The following is a 20,795-nucleotide window of genomic DNA, read 5'->3' as shown; positions in this document are numbered from 1 at the left end:
AGAATGTTAAAAAAAAAGAACTAAAGTTTCTTTTTTAACAATATATGTTTGCTTTCAATATTACTCTCTTAGATTCACCATAAGCATTCAAGATTTCAAGAAAAGAAGCATTCCCTTTTCTAAAGCTTAATATGCACAGAAATATAATTATTTCAGAAACATATGTATACATCAGATACACATTAAGAGTTAAGCAAATTACATGTAAGATTCAAAAAAAGATGATTTAGTTTTTGTTATAGTGATAATTGCTTCAAATGTTTCTTGTCTAATTAACCAATTAATTAATTGTTCAACATCTACTATATTTCAGACCTATGCTGGAAAGGATTACAAACGTAAATGTATATTTATACACACACACATGCAATATATATAAATGCGAGTGTGATCTACATGGTTTTAAGTATGAAAATGTAACAAATGGGACCAGGAATTAAAAACAAATGTTGTAAAAGTGATGTCCCAATCCACTTACACCTTTTGATGTTTAAGATTCATAGGCAAATACAGATTTCTAAGGAAGGCATTCCTTTGTGCAAAGAAGTAGGGAAAGAAAGATAGAGAATTCTGCTAAAAGTGACTCAGGTAAATAGATTGTGTGTCCCCATGGTCTTTCTAAATTTACAGTCAAAAAGAAAAAAACAAAAAACAAAAAACCTTAAAACAAAAGCCTCTTTCTCTTTGTGGAGATTGAGCCTGGTGCTACTTTGACACAAAAATAATAAATCAACTTTAATTCATTCTATGAACCAGAATGCAACACTGCTTATGGTGAAGAGAAGGGCTCCATTTCCCCAAATCGCCTTTCTGATCCTTTAACCTGGAGGGTTGCAAAGCCTCCTGGGGTATCACCAGCTGCACTGGGGAAGGAGCTATTTGGAGTTCAATATGGAAATGACACTAGAGCTGGGGTGGGAGCTTGTGGAGTTTTACACAATGTCAGCCCACCCTTTCTCTGTGGAATAGGAAATGCTGGCAAAGTAGACATCCTCTCATGGAATGATCTCCGCTTACTCCTTGGAAAATATACAGATGAATAGAAAGAACATGCAGCCATAAGGAATGTGTATTAGGATCCTGCTTACAGGGATCAAAATCTGTATCTTGAATCAGCATTGCTGACGGTCCTCTGTATGTCTGTCTGCACTAGTAGTTACACAATCCTTTTCTTCATTTTTGTCTAATGGTATTTGAAAGCCTATGCCATTCGCTGCACTATATTAAGTAGACAGTGAAAAGCAAAGCTGAATGGAATGTTCCAAATTTACCCAGTATATTCGCCCTCAGAAAAGAAACAATCTAGATAATTCAGGTAAAAAGAAATTCAATTACCACTTTTCTTTCTCATTAACAAATTTGATTTGGCTGCATTACCCTAACATTTACTGTATCATGATCAGAATATATAAAAAATGCAAGTGTACCGAGTTATACTTTGAATATGAAGAATAAAACTCAATAGAGTCTGCTTTCCTGTATTAGTAAACTCATTCTGGACTTAATTTAATGAAGAGCCTACCCTTTCATTCTCCTAATTTGCAAGCCTACCAAGTTCAACCACCTCAAAATTGTGCCAAATCAGGCGAGAAAGACTATGGAGGAAAATCCTTCCAGGATTGCTAAGGGTTCTTTCATTGACATTTGCTTACTATAGTTACTTTTGTCTCTCTAAAATGCTGCCACTCAACCGAGTGATTGTGAAGGGGATTTTTAGATGATTTTCCTGGGATATTCACTTGATACTTGTAGATCATCGAGCATAATGTATGACAACATTTTGGCACTGACATCTAGGTGGCATTGCTATGTTTTGTATTCTGGGATGATACAGGCCACTACATGCACATTTTGCATGAGGCGCACAGGAAGCTGATCCTTTTCAATAATGGAGGGGTGTTGACTAGCGCTTTCTTCAGAAGTGGGAGCACTGTGATGAAAAAGTAATCTGCTACCCTAGCCCATCACTGAAAGATATCTGGTTCACTCTGTATTTCATCACCCAGTGGTCAAGAGGAAAGAGATTTTCTCTGCCCCGTCTCTTTATCTTGCTCTTTTCTCTGACAATATTTCTTTTTTTTTTTAAAGATTTATTTATTTATTTATTTGACAGAGAGAGAGATCACAAGTAGGCAGAGAGGCAGGCAGAGAGAGGGGAAGGAAGCAGGCTCCCTGCTGAGCAGAGAGCCCGATGCGGGGCTAGATCCCAGGACCCTGAGATCATGACCTGAGCCGAAGGCAGCGGCTTAACCACTGAGCCACCCAGGCGCCCCTCTGACAATATTTCTTTATCTCCTAAGGCAACATAGCACTGGCAAATGATTCCAGGACATAGACTACACAAGGGAAAGTAGTATGAACTCTACAGTTAAGAAATATTTCAGAGTGCTTTTTATTAGTCAGTTCTTCATCTTCTCCCGCCCCATACTCATCCTCCACTTAGCCAAAAGCACAATATTTCTAAATGCTTAAAACCTTCCTAGGGCAACACATTGCCGTGAGACAAACACAGATCCATTGCAGGGCACACAAGCCCAACTATGACTTGGTTACTACTTATCTTCTCAATCTTTCTCCTTATAATCTAGAAATACCAGAAGACTATAGCTCTTCAAATGCACCTCGTGATGAATCATGCATGCTGTCGCCCATAATGTTTCCTCCACCTTCAATCTCACAAACCTTGACCTTGCTGACCCATACTTAACACTTGGCTCCTAAATATCTCCTCCTGAAAGCTACCCATAAACCCTTCCTAAATTCTTCAGGCTGAACAATGGGCCCTTCTTTTTGATCCCATAGCACTGTTTTCCATTATAGAATATAATGGAATATATAGAATATATATATACAGAGAGAATATATTCTGGTGGGTTTTCTTCATCTTTCCTTCCTGGAGACTGTGAACTCCTCAAGGTCATAGACAAATGTTTCATCAATATTTTACTTATCTTCCTGATGCCCCCTCCCCCAACCTCATCTCCACCTTCCAAGATGGGAATGAGTAGAGAGAGAGAGAGAAAAAAAAAAAAAAAAAAGCAGGGATAGAGATAAATACAAGAGAGAGAACAGTGATACCAAAGGAATTCTAGAGAAGAACAACTTGCTCAAAATAAAACAAATCCCATTACAGGAGACTGTCTGAGTATGTCTCTGTTTGCAATTTGAAAAGAATGAAATTAACACAACACCCAGTAAATGTTCATGGGATAGCTTCCTGGTGAATGACAAATCTTTCTGCATCCAAGGCATGTTCTATTTCCTATTCCAGCTGTTTTTCTCACCTGGAATATATTCCAACTATCTAGGCCCATTCAGACCTAACTCTTAAAGCCTGGGTCAAATCCTATTGTCTCTATAAAGACTTTTCCAATTATCCCATGAAACATTGTTTTTATCATCTCTGAGGCTCTAGAATACTAACTTTTATTCTCATCTTTCATAAATATTTTTGGCTTTCTTTACTTCATATTTAATCTCAAAAATGTCTGATTGAATATATCGATAGTTGTGTTGTAACAAAAACCACTGATACTCATAATAGGTATTGACAATAAATAGAATTAGTCTTTAATTAAATGTTTCTTTCATTTCTTTGATTTCTCTTTCATTTAGAATATTCATAAACCTATACAGAACAATTGGTTAGATTTAAATGTATTTTAGACTTTCTTTAAATCTGTATTCTTGTAAAAAAAAAAAAAACAACTGGAATTGCAAGGGTTTGAGGGTAGATAAAAGAGTTGTGAATGGGCTGAGGAAAGCTTATTTCCCTTAAACTAAATTATCCTATGTTCTGACTTGCTGCAAATTCTCTAGATGACTTCAGGAAAGTATATTTTCTCCTTAGATTTTAGATTCCGCCTTGCAAAATGAAGCCTACATGATAGAGCAATCTTTCTAAATACAAATGTCCAATGTGTGTAAACCTGTAATTACTTGATCTATGAAACTCACCGTGTGTGTATATACAACTCACAATAATGAAATATAAAAATATACATGTAAAGTCCCTAATTCTGTGTATGATACAATTTTAGAAACTCAATACGTGCTAAGCACTATTGTTATTATTTTTACTTATTTAAATAGATGATGCATTGACATTCAAAAATCATACTTCTATGTATATAAACACACATACATAAATCAAATCTATATAAACATATATAATATACACATAAACAAATATGTCACATGTACATAAATATACATATAGATACATAAATATACATACACGTGTATACAGATATATGTTTATATATATAAACACATGCATTATCTCAGCTAGTTTTCTGGATCAATGTTTTTAAAAACAGAAAGTGAATAATGATAGGAAAAGACATGAACAAATCAATGAGACTTACTGATGAGTGAAAGAGAATAGAACATATCATTTCTCTGTGACCTCTTAGGATACCTTTCATAAATAAATCAGATGCTTGTCACATGATGAGAAGAAGAAACTTTATTTCTTAGATTTCTTTAGGTTGTGCAAACTCTTTCTCAGATTTCCTTTTAGTGGCTATAAGAGCTATTGAATCTTATGGGACATTCTGAGTGACACTCTTTTCAACAGTTAAGCTCACTTAGATCTACAGTTTATATGGCACAGAACATACCTCATCAATTACACTTGCGTATAGGTCTGTCTACTCCCTCAAATTGAGTTTATGTGTTTTCCCAGTGCCCAGTACCTTGCTAAACATATAATAGATACTCAATAAATGTTTACTGAGAAAACATACTTGATGAGTTTGCTTAGCAAAGGAATTTGAATGGAACTTCAATTTAGAACGAAACAGAATGCATCATAGTTTAAGGAAAGGTTAGCAATTGGAAACCATAGGTTACATACATGATTTGCATGCTACTTCCTCATAGGATAAACAGCACTTGAGGCATGCTGGAAACCAAGTAGTACTAAGAGCGGAAATTTTAAATTCGTTCTTTAAAGGTGAGATCTAACAAAGAAGCATGATTTCAGAAAGGACTCCTATGTTTACTCATATTGTGGAACATAAGGAATAGTGTGGAGAACCATAGGGGAAAGGAGGGAAAACTGAATGGGAAGAAATCAGAGAGCAGACAAACTATGAGAGACTCTGGACTCCGGGAACCAAACAGGGTTACAGAAGGGAGGGAGGTGGGGGGATGGGGAAGCCAGGTGATGGATATTAAGGAGGCACGTGTCGTGATGAGCACTGGGTGTTACATGCAACTAACGAACTGTCAAACACTACATCAAATACTAATGATGTTACTATACGTTGGCTACCTAAACACAATAATAATAATTAAAAAAAAAAAAGGACTCTTATGCTCTTGGCCTGATCCTTTCACATTTTATTTTTTTTTAAAGATTTTATTTATTTATTTGACAGAGAGAGATCACAAGTAGATGGAGAGGCAGAGAGAGAGAGAGAGAAAGAGAGAGAGGAAAGCAGGCTCCCTGCTGAGCAGAGAGCCCTATGCGGGACTCGATCCCACGACCCTGAGATCATGACCTGAGCCGAAGATAGCGGCTTAACCCACTGAGCCACCCAGGCGCCCCTGATCCTTTCACATTTAAAAAAAAAATCAGAGGAAAAACACACCTTTAAAAGTTGCTTTCACCCTAGATGCTATTAATAATGTAGATTTAATTACTTTATTATTATTTAATTATTTTCTACTAATAAGGTTTATTTATTTTTTTTTTAGGTAACCTCTACTCCCAACATGGGGCTCAAACTCATAACCCCAATATCAAGAGTTGCATGCTCTACTGACTGAGCCAGCAGGAGCCCAAGATTTAGTTCCTATATATACATTAGCACTACTGTTCATCAGAAATGTTTTCAGAAAAAGAGATTGTTACTTCCTGAGTGTGTTTTAGCCTTAATAGGTTTGTAGTCATGATCTGGATTACTTACAAAGCAGGAAGAATAGACAAAGTGAGAGTTCTCTGTATAATTCTTTCCTCTTTGATTCGGGCTCATTTATAACGGCTTGGTGTAGTCTTAGCGTGACATTGCCAGATCTGAGCATCTTCACGTGAAATGAAAATAAACTTCAATCAAAGTTAAAGCAGAAGGAAATGACTTTCCCTTAAGTCATTGCTTTTTGCTTCTGTGGCTGCATGTTTTCGACTTCCTGTGGGATTGGCAGAGCAGTACACAATGTTTATCCTTAGCTTCCTACATTTCTGAGAGCCTCGTAAGATTTTGCATAGAAGCATACTTGGTTGGTTGGTTAATTATGAGGAAAAATACTCTTAAAAAGGCTAATTTACTGGGCGCCTGAGTGGCTCAGTGGGTTAAAGCCTCTGCCTTAGGCTCAGGTCATGATCCCAGAGTCCTGGGATCAAACCCTGGCATCAGGTTCTCTGCTCAGCAGGGAGTCTGCTTCCTCCTCTCTCTCTGTCTGCCTCTCTGCCTACTTGTGATCTCTGTCAAATAGATAAATAAAATCTTTTTTTAAAAAGGCTAATTTACTATTTCTATCTGATCTTGAGTTGGTTAAAGTAGTCCCTGCTATTTAGAGCAGTACTTAGCCTTGCTAAATACAGGGCTTCTAATATTTTAATTGAAAGTTTAATGTTGCCTGACTTTGTTTTGATATCACTCAACGATCCAGTCAAGGAAAATACATAATTCTTTTAGCTTAAAGACACAAGGCTTAGAGAAAAAGACATTTATAATTATAACTATCTTGCAGGAAATTTAAATTCTAATTTTGCATCAATCTCCAATGTTTAAGTCAATTTGTTTCATAAGGCATTTTTTTCTCATCCAGTAGGACTGTGCCCAGCTAGTTACCTTCAGGGAGGACAAAAGATCAGGTTTTACAGAGTTCATATGACTACTGGCTATGAGGAAATGCCTGGGTTTTTGCCCTCACTCAGAGTCCATTCACTGAAATGTTGATTCAGCTGGACTTTCTAAATACCTAATCCAATAGACTTCTGAATGTCAGAAGGGCTTGGGCTTGGGCTTTTAGTGAAGAGAAACCTGAGAGTGAAGTAGGCAAAATCGTGCAGGATGGCTTAGGGAGCATTGTTTCCACTCTCATCTTTATAGTGGGACATTTTTGTGGTTTACAAGAAAGTCAAAACCCTGGTCTGGCAAAGAATTGCCATTCTAGATTGATTTTTGCATTAGTAGTTTCTTTGGCACAGAAATAGTCATTTATATGGATTTTAATTTCCATATTCTTGAACATTACTCTGATTACAGGAAGCTGCCATAGTCTGTCCATAATTTTGGTTATTCTGTATTGTTTGTTGGTCAAGTTTGTCTTTTCTGTCCTCTGTCCTTCCAAACTCTCTCCTCTGTGAGCATCCCAAGTTCTTCCCAAGGCCCTCAGATACTCCATTCCTTTATTTGTAGAGGAAGGACTTCAAATTCTGTGTGTGGATGGATGAGGGTATGAGGAAGCCAGAGGGGTTTCATGCTTAGTTAATAGATTCCAAGCAGTAAATGGGGAAGAATTTTCCTGCACTCATGACTCATTTTCTACATGTGCAAATATTTAAGTTACAGGTGGTATTTTCAGAATTTACAGCCAAAGGCAAATCTAAGTTTCCTGGAGCCAGACTTAACCAAACTCAGTGTGTATTTGGAATGTGTACTTGTCTAGTTAATTAGTTAGTTATATGTAAAACTAATATCTCACTTACCAAAAATTAGTAAGTAAACACATCTCAGAGGAAATAAACAGAAACTGATATCAGACAGACCTGGGCAAAACTTTTGGTACTGTTACTAACTAGCTTTTTTAATATGAGCAAGTTTAGTTTAGCACTTTAACATTCTGGGCCTTATTTTTCTCTTCCATAAAATGGGAAATAATTCTGGCCTCTTAGATGTGAGAGATATCTAGAAGGGACATATATCAAGACATTTAAAGTTGATTTTTCGGGTCAGATTAACAAGGCAGGTACCTCTTCTGCCCCTATGACTCCATGTGGAAACTTAAACTTGGCTGATGAAGGAACTTTCCAATTTAGAAGACTATTCTTTGAAAATTACAATACCAGTTAGCAAGGTTGCTGTGAAGTACAGGTTAAGAACAGAGATAAAGTACTTTACAGCATACCAGAGCAGTGGGCTCTTAGTTAATGTTAACTTCTCATCTTTATGATGCTAATAAGTGCAGTCATGACAATAAGCTCTGATGTAAAAATCTGGGTCATAATCAAAATGCAATTAGGCTCCTGGTCAGACTGAACACCTGAGAACAGGACTTTGATCAGATCACCGCAGTTTGGAGTTTGGCCCTAGCATGTTGGCTTAGTAAACACACCATTGGTCACAACTACGGGATGATTCACAAACACCAAACTCACAGGCAATAGATTTAACAGTTAATAAGGAGAAATGCATTTATCATACCAAAAGGTCCTACTGCTCATAATTTAATTTGGCAGGAGAGATCAGAAAAAACTAAGGTTCATACGAGAAAAGAATCAAAATCAAGGTAGGAAGCTGGTTAATCTCAAAAATAAGGGTTACCCCACTTTGTTAAACTGATGAATCCATTGCCACTATTGGAATTAACTTAATCTATGGAACATAAGGACAAGATATCACATAGGGGAGCCAGAACTTCCAACTGGCTACACAACGTGATGACACATTGCCACTGGGTATGACTATCTGCCCCCCCATTTTTTTTCAGAGAGAGAGAATGTGCATGGGTAGGGGGTACAAAAGGAGAGGGAGAAAGAGAATCTTAAGCAGGCTCCAAGCCCGCTCAGAGCCTGATGTGGGGCTCTATCTCAGGATCCTGAGCCAAAATCAAGAGTTGGACACTTAACTATCTGACTGAGGACCCCAGGCGGGCCTCCCCCTGTTGAGTTCCTCAAGTTGACAAATTCCCTTCCATTGCCAATTTATTCTTTCTTCCTTTCTTTCATCCTTCCTTTCATCTTTCCTTTCCTTTTGTTTTAAGTGTTTTTCTTTCTTTAGTCTTTTTTCCTCTCCTTTATTTCTACTTTCAGTGAAATTTTGTTTTTTGTTTTTATTCCAGGAGAGTTAATGTACAGTGTTGTATTAGTTTTGTATGCAATAAAGAGATTCACCAGTTCTATTTAGTACTCATCGTGATAAGTGTACTTTTAATCCTCTTCACTTAGTTCATACTGCCCCCACCATGTCCCCTTTGGAACCCATCGGTTGGTCCCTATAGTTAAAGAGTTTTTTTAATGGTTTGTCTCTTCTTTTCTTGGTTCATTCATTCTGTTTCTTAAATTCTGTGTAAGAGTGAAATCATATGGTATTCATCTTTCTCTGGCTCATTTATTTCACTTAGCATTATCCTCTCTACCTTCATCCATGTTGTCAAAAATGTCAAGATTTCATTCTTTTTTATGACTGACTAATATACCATTATATATAGTATATATACATGTATGTATATGTGTATATACATATATATTCTAGTATGTATAGATAGATAGATAGATATCTATATAGATCTGTATAGATACCTATCTATCTTTCTATATATATATATACACTCCAAGGAAGGGGAAGCACAAGACTTCGAGGCAGCTAGTGCTCTCTGCTACCCAAAACATCTATAAATCTGCAGAAAGAAGACTACTGAATTTACAAATGTATTCGAATTTGAAAGTCAAAAGAGGGGCTGGGTTTTCTGCTGTGTTGAAAATGATGTGTGGAAAGCAGCATTAAGCTATTATTAGAAAGTGAAAAACAAAGAAGGCCATGAACTCAATCGTACCTACAGTAGACATTGAAGACATTTGAATCTGGGTCTTTTGAAATCTTGGTATCTTGGAATTGGACTCTTCTAGCAATTTCATCTATATAGGTACAATTAAAATTCATCACAATGAATACTGTGTATTTAAACTGGATCATAATGGAAAATTTTTTGAATGGAAATAAGTTGTATTTAATTTTCAAAGTCATCCTATGGGAAAACCACAGGTTTCCAATATGTATAAAAATTTGCCACATTAGGCTGTGTATGGGATTATAGTAACTTACATTTTTTTAAGAACTGATAATTTTATATCGTAGCCATTCCCTCTCCTACAGCATATGAGCACAGATACCTCCAGATAATTGCTGCAGAAGAAAGGTAAGCAATCATGGGTACGGAGTACTGGTATCTAGACTTGGACCCAGGAAAGAAGGTACTGAGACAGCCCAACTGTGGTTTGTTGTTAAGAAAAATGACCTAACAGATATTGGAATTCAAGTTTTTTGATTTCTCAAGCATCAACCATCTTAGCTTATAAGTCATCGGTAAGATCAATATTTCTATTATTCAGCCTTCAGCTAGATCCTCAGTTTCATGAAAGTACTAAAGCCAAAGCTAAATTACAAACACCACCATGGAGAGCTATAGCCCCTTATTTGAGGAAGAAACAGAAATATCAGAGAGCCACTGGAGGGTAATCCAGACTTCCAAAATTAGCAGGCTATACACTGAAAAGTCCAGATCATGTTGTCTATCATCTGTCAACAAGAACCACTTTCCTTTCTGTTTTTTAAAGTCTCCGATTTTCAAGGATTAGTGTAAGATTATAGCGATAATGAGTTTTAATTAAAATAGACTGAATAGATTGGTAGACTGGAAAATGGAACAAAGCAGCAATTATTAATAAAGTCAATTATTCCTGATATTTTCTTATAATTCTACAAACTTACACTGCTGTCTGGCTAACTCTTTCTCTCTTTATTATCTTGTATTTTTAATGTAATATATGTAGCTATAAATATATTTCATAGACCCTTTCTATAATTACAGCCAGTTAAATGATTTTTTAGAAGTCTGTATTAAACAAAAATGTTATATATATCTAAGTCTGGATAATACATTGCTATTAACAGAAGTCTATAATGTTGTAGAAGGTTCATTATCTAATTAAGGAAAGATAATTTTTCAAGGAGGAAAGACAATCACAAATTCAGATTATTTTGGAGCAAAAGGAGAGGAGGCCACTTTGGAAAAGTTACTTATGAAGGAAAGAAAAGATCACACCCGTTCTCTCAAAAGGGAGCTATTTTGTGAAGGTGGTAAAAGAGCCTACCAGGAGTTCACTTGGTGGTGATTAAACCTGGATTATTTAAGCACTTATAACACAAACATGTATATTAAAATCCCAAATATGTATACTATAAACACAGTATTTAAAAACCAGAGCCTTAGCAGCTAAAAATAGTTGAGTATTTGAATAACAGATGAGGTTAAAACTGTTATAAAAATTTAGTTAGAGATACACAATTTCTTTGTCATTATTTTCTTTCCTTTTTCTATCATGTATTTTCCCCTTATTTTCCCTATATAGAGTAGCCAAATCACCAATTATGGAATGCTTCTCCTACATAAGGAATTCTGCAAGCCACCCAAGAGCTCATCATTCTGTTGGGGTTGGGAAATGGGAGAAAATCAACATATTAAAAATGAGTGTCTAGACAAGATTTAAAAGAAGTTCAAGACTATAGGTGAAACATCACAAGATGATCTTGCACCATTGTCTGAGAAATCCTTTATGTGTTGCTGGCAATTTGGAGGTGGAAGTGATCACTTCGTCCTTGGATGATTATAGCAGAGTTCATTTAATTTTCATTTTAATTTATTTGCATTGAAGCATAATGTAGATAAAGATGAAAAGACTTTAAGTATTCAGTTCTATGAGTTGCAATAGTTGAATACACATACCCATGAAACCATGGCAAAACTAGATATCAAGTATCTCCATCACCCTGGAAAGACCTCTCATGGCCCCTTCTACCAATTCCATCTCTTCCATCTTGTCCTCAGAAGCAGGGATTTTCAGATTTCTGCCACCATAAATGAGTCTTTCCTGTTCTTGGACTTTATATAAATGGGATCACAGAACATGACCTCTTCTTTTTTTAGGATTTGACTGATTGATTGTTTGATTGATTGATTTAGAGTACAAGAGGGCGGACAGAGGGAGAAGGAGAGAATCTCAAGAAGACTTCACACTGAGTGCAAGCCTGGCCGTGGGTCATGAGCTCGATCTCGTGACCCTGAGATCATGACCTGAGCCATAACTGACTGAGTCACCTAGGCGCCCCAAACATGACCTCTTTTAATTCTGTCTTCTTTCCATCAACAGTTTCTCAGATTCATCCATGTTGTGTATACTACTGTTTTGTTCTTTTCTAATACCGAGTAGTTATACTATTATTAGTTTCTTGGTTATCTTCCCAATGAAAGTACACACACTGAAATATAATGATATTAATTTTCTATTGCAATAGAACAAATAACCACAAACTTTATTATCTCACAGTTTTTAAAGTCAGGTTTAGGGTTACATGGGCTTGATGGAGTCTTCTGCTCAAGGTCTCAGAAAGCCTAAACCAAGGAATAGATCTGCTGGGCTTTCATTCGGAGGTTCAGGAAAGAATGCACTCTCCTGTGCAATTAGAAAAATTCAGTTCTTTATGGTTGTGGGTCTGAGGTTCCCATTTCCCAGCTGCCAGTTAGCTGGGAACCCCTTTTGGCTCCAAGACAACATCTGCACTCCTGGTTATTTGACCACTTTAAAGCCAAGGATGGTGCTTCAAATTGTTCCTGTGCTTAGATTCTGATTTTTTTCCCTCTGCCTTCCTCTTCTGATGCTAACTGGAGAAAGTTCTCTGCTTGCAAAGTCATATGGCAATCTTCCCTTCTTAAGGTCAATTTGGCCAACCATGGGAGTGATATCACAATCGCAGGTTCTGGAAATTCGGGAGTAGGAATCTCAGGGGCCCTTCCTAGAAATTCTGCCTATTCTATCAACTAAAATCATCCTGTCAATTTTATTTACATGATTGCAAAGTGGTGGAAGAATGAGCAGGAGGCAGCAAAGTTTGGCAATATAAGCCAGAGATCAGCCCCTCTGCTGTGGACAGCAGTGAGAACTCCACACCCAAAAAAACCCAGAATATAACTGATATGCTTGGACATTTGTAAAATAATAGTTATAAAGATTTATAATTCTGTGGGAGACTTTTGGAATACTTAATTATAAAATTATAAGAGCATAAAAAACTAAGCAACCCAAACAAGGAAGAAAAATACCAAACAAGTTTTACAGGAACTGAAATATAACCAGAGTACTATATCTAGCTGAGCTATAAACCACACTTACATAATCATATTATATAGACATGAAGTACTGATTACCAGATTATGGTCTATTTTTCTTGGAAAAACAGAAGAAGGGGAAAGGGCATGCATGATATTAAGACTGCTAAAAGCTAACCTTCCATCACTTTATCAAATAAGCAGAAATTGGTAAATTAAAAATGTGTGTAATTTAGAAATGTGAACATAAATAACAGAATAGATTAAAAGAAATTGAGCAGGTGGTGATGAGGTAGGGCAGAGGCCTTTTCCTTTCCATCATAAAATTTGTAGTATTTGAATCTTGAAGCTACAAATATTTTAAAACATAAACTCTCCCAAAGGAACATAGTATTTATGCAAGTGTTTTATATTCTAACAGTTAGCCAAATACATTTAACTTAAACTCTAACCAGAGATGAAATTTTGTACTCAAAGATTTTAAAGAATTTTTTAGTTTAAGCAATTTAACCTTACATAATATTTTGCTGTTATTATTAATTAAACTAGCTATAAGTCACCTCAACAGAATCACCTCTTTTGATTTATTTCACTTCTTTACAGTTGTGTCAGCTTGCAGCGGGCCTAGGTAAAGCAGAGGAGCCCAAAAACTGCAATGAAATTGTAGAAGAATCAGGTTATAAGGCAGCCAGTCTTGTGATGTTACCATCAAACTTTGGGAACAAAGGACAAACTTTTTTAAGCTCAATATTTAAAGTAGTCTGCTTCAAAGGTTATAAACACTTTGAGCACTAAATTCTAGACTTTACCCATCCTGTATGCCAGGCTTGACATATAATAACAAATAAAGGGGTTCTTTAATTTGGGACTTCATGAAGGCAGCACAAGGATTTGTCCAGGGTGAACAAACCTCCACACATTAAAGAGAACTATAGGTATGGCTTACTAATATCTGTATCTATGTGAAGAAGGAGAATGTATTCATTAGTATAGGACACACCAAACTCCAGTTTCACCTCACCAAGTAGCTGATGACAGCTCTCAACACTCTTCTGGGAGAATAACTCTGCTCACATCTGGACCCTCTTTGTTGTGTGCTAGGCTCCTGTCACAAATGCTCTCTCTCTGCACTGGGATGGCTGCAACTTGCTTCACAACCCTTACAATGATCAAATTGTTCCCTAACCTGAGTTCACTAACCCTTGAAATGACGGCCTCTATGCTACAGACCCCAGTCTCTAATCTTAGCCTCTGTGCAGCCTTAAAAAAGCTCTGTCTAGTCTTTGAAATCATTATGTTGTGGGATGAGGCATTTCTTACATATCACCATTAAACATTCCCTAAGCCCAGTGACTTAGGACATTACCATTTAATCTTTTCTCATACGGTATCTTCTGGTAGTAGGAAGTGTCCTAATTATGTGATATGTATATAAAGATATACTTATATATTACATGTACTTAGAACATACATATACATGTATGTATATAAACATATGTACTTCTCATCTAATGTCCTAAATCACTTTGTTTATAATTTTATACAGCTAATTTATATAACATATATATTTAATTAATTTAATAAATATACATTGAGAAGCTATTTTATGTTAGGCTCTGTAATGATGAATAAGATGTAATTTCTTTTTTTTAAGATTTTATTTATTTATTTGACAGACAGAGATCACAAGTAGGCAGAAAGGCAGGCAGAGAGAGAGAGGAGGAAGCAGGCTCCCCACTAAGCAGAATGCCTAATGTGAGGCTTGATCCCAGGACCCTGAGGTCATGACCTGAGCTGAAGGCAGAGCTTAACCCACTGAGCCACCCAGGCGCCCCTAAGATGTAATTTCTGATGTCAAGAAGCATAGAGCCGAGGGGAGCAAGACAAGCAAGGATGTAATGTTTTTGTTTTTGTTTTATTTTAAGCTGGGGGGAGGGAAAGGGACAAGCAGATTCTATGTTCAGTGTGGAGCCCAATGTGGGGCTAAATCTCATGATCTTGAGATCACAGCCTGAGCCAAAATCAGGAGTCGGATGTTTAACCAACTGAGCTACCCAAGTGCCCCTAGGATGCAGTTTTAATACAGCTTCTCATGCACCAAGATGATGAGGGCCAAAAAGTCTAGATACTTAGTAGTACCTATGAGAGGTGCTGAACCTCCAGGTAGGAAGGATATGAGAGACAGCTTTGTGACTAGGTCAATGACTGACTCTGACCATCATTTCAAACAAAAGAAGTTCTTTGATTAGGGAAAAACCCACATTGTTTCTTTCTAGCTTCTTACTCTCTCAAATAAGGTCCACAGAACTCTCAATTCACAAACTTTTCCACCTTCCTTCTTGGCATGACATTTGAACTAGATACTTAGGGGGTTAGGAAGAGATTGTTCACTTTAGAGAAACATCCATTTTCTCAGTCCTGAATCAGCTGTTCAGAAGACTGAACTTTTGTTGGCCACTCCAAAGCAGCATTAAAATAAAAAATAAAATAAAAAAAAAACAGAATACTGCAATGTCTTACTTTAACATACAACACTCTAGACTTGCTTTCTTATGTGTGCTCTGATGCCCTCACTGGAAAATATCTCATTTTCATTTTCTACCTTCCTTTAGCCCCTAGAAGGAAAGAATGACATCTTTAAGATTTTCATCACAAAACCTCTCATTCCTCAAGAACAAACTGCATTTTAAAAATTACTCCATATTTTACCAATATGTAAAAATAGAAAACATTTACTCTATAAACTCTAAAATACCAGAAATGCCATTGGAGCAATACTTGTGTGTGAACACTTATTTTCCCAAGGCTGAATATTCTGCCAACTGGTGGCTGTCAAAAGAATTTAATGTAGCTCACTGGAAGATGATAAACAGAAATCACTTATCTTGCTCCAACCCAGCATAACAAGTAGCAGGGAAACTGGTATAAAATGAGTCCAAAATTAGGGAAGATGAAAAAGGAGAAAGCTGAGTATGTTACCTACACTCTGCTGCTCAATGAAACGATGCTGGAAAGTGATAAATATAGTCCTATACAGAGCCACTAGGTCTCATTTATAAGATTCCCTCTAAGTTTTATCACCACACTCCAACCCTGTCACCTTATCCTCGGGTGAATACACAAGACTTAAACTGGAAAGAGCAAAATCTCTAAAGCTTTGTCTTAGTTTGCATCAAAAGTCTTAAACAGTCTTTGTGTCATGGAGGCCAAGAGAAGCTCCTTTTGAAATGCGTACGTACCTACCAAGGTGAGTTGGACGCAACTGGATCCCATCCCTGCGGCAACACTGAGGAGCTAAGGGCAGTCGTCCAGAACAGGGTGAAAAGTGTGATGAGAAATCTCAAGGGATGAAAGAAAAAGAGAAGAGCAGAAGTCGGGCCCAGATCCACAGTCTGGTTGCTAACTCTGGCTGAGGATGAAATCGAACAGCCTGTCTGGGATGCTTATAGAACAGAAAAGGAAAAGGAATAGATCTATGGCCATGGAAAGATGGACCTGGATAAGAGATACCAGATAACAACAGACATACGTATATATGTAATATATGATTTACGGGGAGTTCTAGAACAGGCAAAATTAATCTAAGCTAGGAATTGGGATATTCTAGAGCTATTCTGCTATGGGATATAAATGGAACAGTTAAGAATCTGTAAATCTTGTGGCAAAGAAGTACTGAAGCCATCACAGAAAGAACATTTCTTTTGCAAATTTATCTATGACAAATTGGTCCTGCATAATTATTAGAATATTTTGCTCACCATAGGTATTCTCCAGTGATGAGAAATAGGTAAGGTCTTAACCCCATTAAAAGACCTAAATTCTGTTATTTTACTTTAAAGTCAGTCATTACCAGCAGTCACAATCAAAAATGTTCCACAGACTGTTCTATTGGCTAAATGAGGTCTCAGCATTCTCTGCTCTGAACGTCCTTTGAATACATCTTATAAAAGATGTGTCTGATGACTAAAACAGTATGTGAACATCAGGATTCAGCTGTTTTCACTTATACATGGATTCAAATAAGAATGTTCTGAATCAGTGTCACCAGACTCCAGAGAATTATGCCGCGATGGTTTATATCGGAGTTTCCCACCTGTTCTGAAAGGACTCTGATTCTTAAGTTGGATCTTTACCCCACCAGAGTATTTTAAAAGATGCCTCTCTCCTTTCCTCCTTAATTAGCCACTTTTAAAGGAATGTTTCTTTGAACCAAGCATGATGACATCATATATGCCTTTTAAATGGTTTCCTAATAGCATGTGTCTTCTCTTTATTGTGCTTATTACAGCTAAAATTTTCCATTTATCCTGTAATTTTTTTTTACTAATATCTTCCTCCTCCAATAAACTCTAATCTTCTGAGAGCAGAGAAATACTTATTTTTGTTCATTTGTATGCTTCAGTGTGCTCAGTACCTTTATTATTTGTTTAATAAATTAATGATGGTAACATAAGGAGTAAATATATGAGTAAACAAGAATAAATGAACAAATGAATAGGTGATGGAATGAATGAATGGTCTCCTCAAGTCATATGGTATTGAAATTAAAAATCTCTATCTTCTGTCTGAGGGAAGGGATGAGGCAGCATTCAGTTCTGCTGAGAGATGTAAAGGCTGCATTCCTAGCACACAAGTCATGACAAACAATCCAGGCTCCCAGAGAACAAGCTGACAAAGAGGAGGCAGTAATGATGGTTGATGAGAGTGACTCGCAGGGATGCCAATGCACAGTGACAACACAAGAGTGGTGTAGGGACCGAGGAGAGAGGATGTTTGACATTTGAAATCGTATTTTTGGAGATTCATGTTCCTAGGGTTGAGGAGGTGGTTCCCTCAGTTGGTGAGTCTTCAAGGTGCTGGGATTCCAAAAGCTACACGTAGAGATCCACCCAAAAATAGAGATGTTGCCTCGTTGCTATATTGAGTGCTATATGCATGGTTATACACTCTATTAGTTTCATTTGTTGAGCAGCACTTTGGGGCAGAAATTTCCAAATTAAAGTCAAGGAGGAGTAAGAGTGAATAGTGCAGATGGAAGAGACAAAGTGGCTTAGCCTTTTGGCTTCAAAGTCATTGCAGTTGTTCAACAGTTTTATATTTTGTTATGTATCTCTTCCAGCAGAATGCAAGCTCCGTGAGAGCAGAAATTTTTGTCTGTTTTTGTTCAATGCTCCTTCCTCAACACATAAAACTATGTCTGGTGCACTGAGGATATTGAATAAAATGTTTTGAAGACATGGTCAAGGTTTTATTGAAGAAAGAATTTTGTTATTTCTTAATATGAAGTTCTGTTCATACAAAACATTTTCCAGAAAATATGGGTTATCATTTTTGAAGGATTAGTCCTCAAGACCTCTAGCTAATTACATTCACCAGTCTCACCACCAATTATTAAGGACTCATATAGAGTTGGTATTATTCAGGACAGCATAATCCACCAGCAAAATCCATCTTCTCAGTGCTCAGAATACCAATGTCCTGTGCTTTTAGTTTCAACTTGCTAAAAAGTTGAAAGGAGGTCATCGTCTGCTGTGTAATCTAAATTATTACCTTCATGGTAGAACCAAAATTTAAACATAAGCTTTGTTATTTCCTAGTAATTTGTGGAGCTAAGTAACTTAGTGGTTCATTTTCTGGTATTTATTTTTTTTAATTTATTTCTTTATTTTAGAGAAGGGGGGTCAAAGGACAAGAGAGTCTTAAGCAGACTCCATGCTGAGCACAAAGCCCAATGCAGGGTCAATCTCAGGACTATGAGATCACCGCCTGAGCCAAAACAAAGAGTCGGATGCTTAGCCCACTGTGCCACCCAGATGCCACATTTTCTGATATTCATTTAAAAATATATATGAAATAATTCCATTAGAATACAACAAGATGTGGCAAGTGCAAGCATTAATGGGAAGAAAATAGAGAAGTCATCTGCTGAGTATGATACATATGGAACACTGGTTTCATTTAATCTCCACTACGATTTCATCAGCTACACAGAATTGCTACTAGATCTACCAGATCTTAACAACAAAGCCAAACAGAATTTCCTAGGTTGGCTCACTCGCTCTTCTCGATACTTCTGTGTCAGAGGAAAGAAAGGGGCCTGAAAAGCTGCTCAATTTTTATTACATTGCTAGAGTTAATGACAATAATAAATGGATAAAAAGCATATTCACCTTTCCACTTAATAATAATTAAAGTTAGAGTGATTCATGACTTTCTAGTTCCAAATACTCATGTCCCAGTTTCATTCCTCTCTTAAAGGCATACAAAAATACTAAATAATGCATATTCTACCATTTGCTGAACCTTAATTTAATGAGAAACCTCCATTGCTAGACCATACTTCTGAAACCAAGGTGTGGAATAACTTCAATCTGATACTTAATACATGCAGTCAAGTCAGTAAATGGGTACACAAAATTCACAGTTAATAACTACCCAGGAACTTGAGTTAATAAACTATTTCTGCATACATAAGGAAAAATAATAAAGAAAGGCTTGTGGGAAAATGAGCCAGCAGAGGCATGGCTTGTTCTTTCTTTCTTTAGTTCTCCTTCATAAAAACAGGATACACTAGAAAAAAATCCCATGGTCCATCTCTTCCACCCACCTATGTGACAAGGAATGACTGCAGACTACAAAAGACAAGTAGAAGGGAACAAATCAGCAATAGATGGAAGATGGAGTATCAGTGACAGCAAAAAGTAGCAAAGAGAAGGCGAGGAACCTCAACAGGTCTGAGAGTCAGAGAACTGGCAAAAGTCCATCAGACACTGCCGGACTCTCACTACCCATTCCGAGAAATGCCACAGTAACTGGGAGAGGATACTGGGCCTCCAGCTCAGAGTCTAGAGAAGGGGACTTTGGAAAATTCTGAAGGGTAGTCTGAGTGTAGAGCTGAAAACTTCCTAAACTAGTAAACTGATACCTCATCCCAAGATAACGTCCCTTACTCTGAAAGACTGCCAGGAACAAAAGTCAAACTAAATGCTTACAGGGATGATGATATCAAAAGGGGAAAATAAATCCTAAATAAAAAGGGTGAGATAATTTTAAAAAATGAAGGATTCAGAAAATACAGGGTCATATTTTATTACTTTGTGGATAGAAACTCCAGAGCTGTTCTGTTGATTATGTAATTTGAAGTATGGCTAGCTTGATTTGTAAAGTGCTGTGTTTGTAAACCAAAAGCTTATTTTGGGGGCACCAAGTTGGCTCAGTCAGTTAAGCACCCGACTCTTGATCTCAGCTTAGATCTTGATCTCAGTGTCCTGAGTCAAAGCCCCACACTGGACTCCACACCGAGAAAAAAAAAACTTATTTTGAAACTTAGTTTGGAAAAAAATTAATTTAAAATACTTGACTAATAACTTTATATCAATTTACATTGAATTTACATTGAATAATTGTTATATTTATTAACAAGTTCTATACTAATAGTATATTGTTTTTAGTAATTTATTTTATATTATATAATCAATACTTCCAATATTTAATTAACAATTTTACATGGTGTTCAGATGATATGTGGCTATTTATATTTTAAATATATTTTAAAATAAAATATGTTTAAATTATATTTACCAATTTTTATTTTTAATGTGGCTACTTGAAAATTTGAAATTGTGTGTGTGCTTCATTCTAATAGAATACAAATGATATGAAACAAAGAAATGAATGAGGGAGATATGAGCTGAGAGCCCACAGAATTCAATCAAATAGGAGACATCAGTCAATTACAT

This window comes from Meles meles, chromosome 11 (assembly GCF_922984935.1).
Source record: "Meles meles chromosome 11, mMelMel3.1 paternal haplotype, whole genome shotgun sequence".
In the NCBI taxonomy this organism is placed as follows: domain Eukaryota; kingdom Metazoa; phylum Chordata; class Mammalia; order Carnivora; family Mustelidae; genus Meles; species Meles meles.
The sequence above is the reverse complement of the archived record's forward strand: the minus strand, read 5'-3'. Positions refer to the sequence as shown.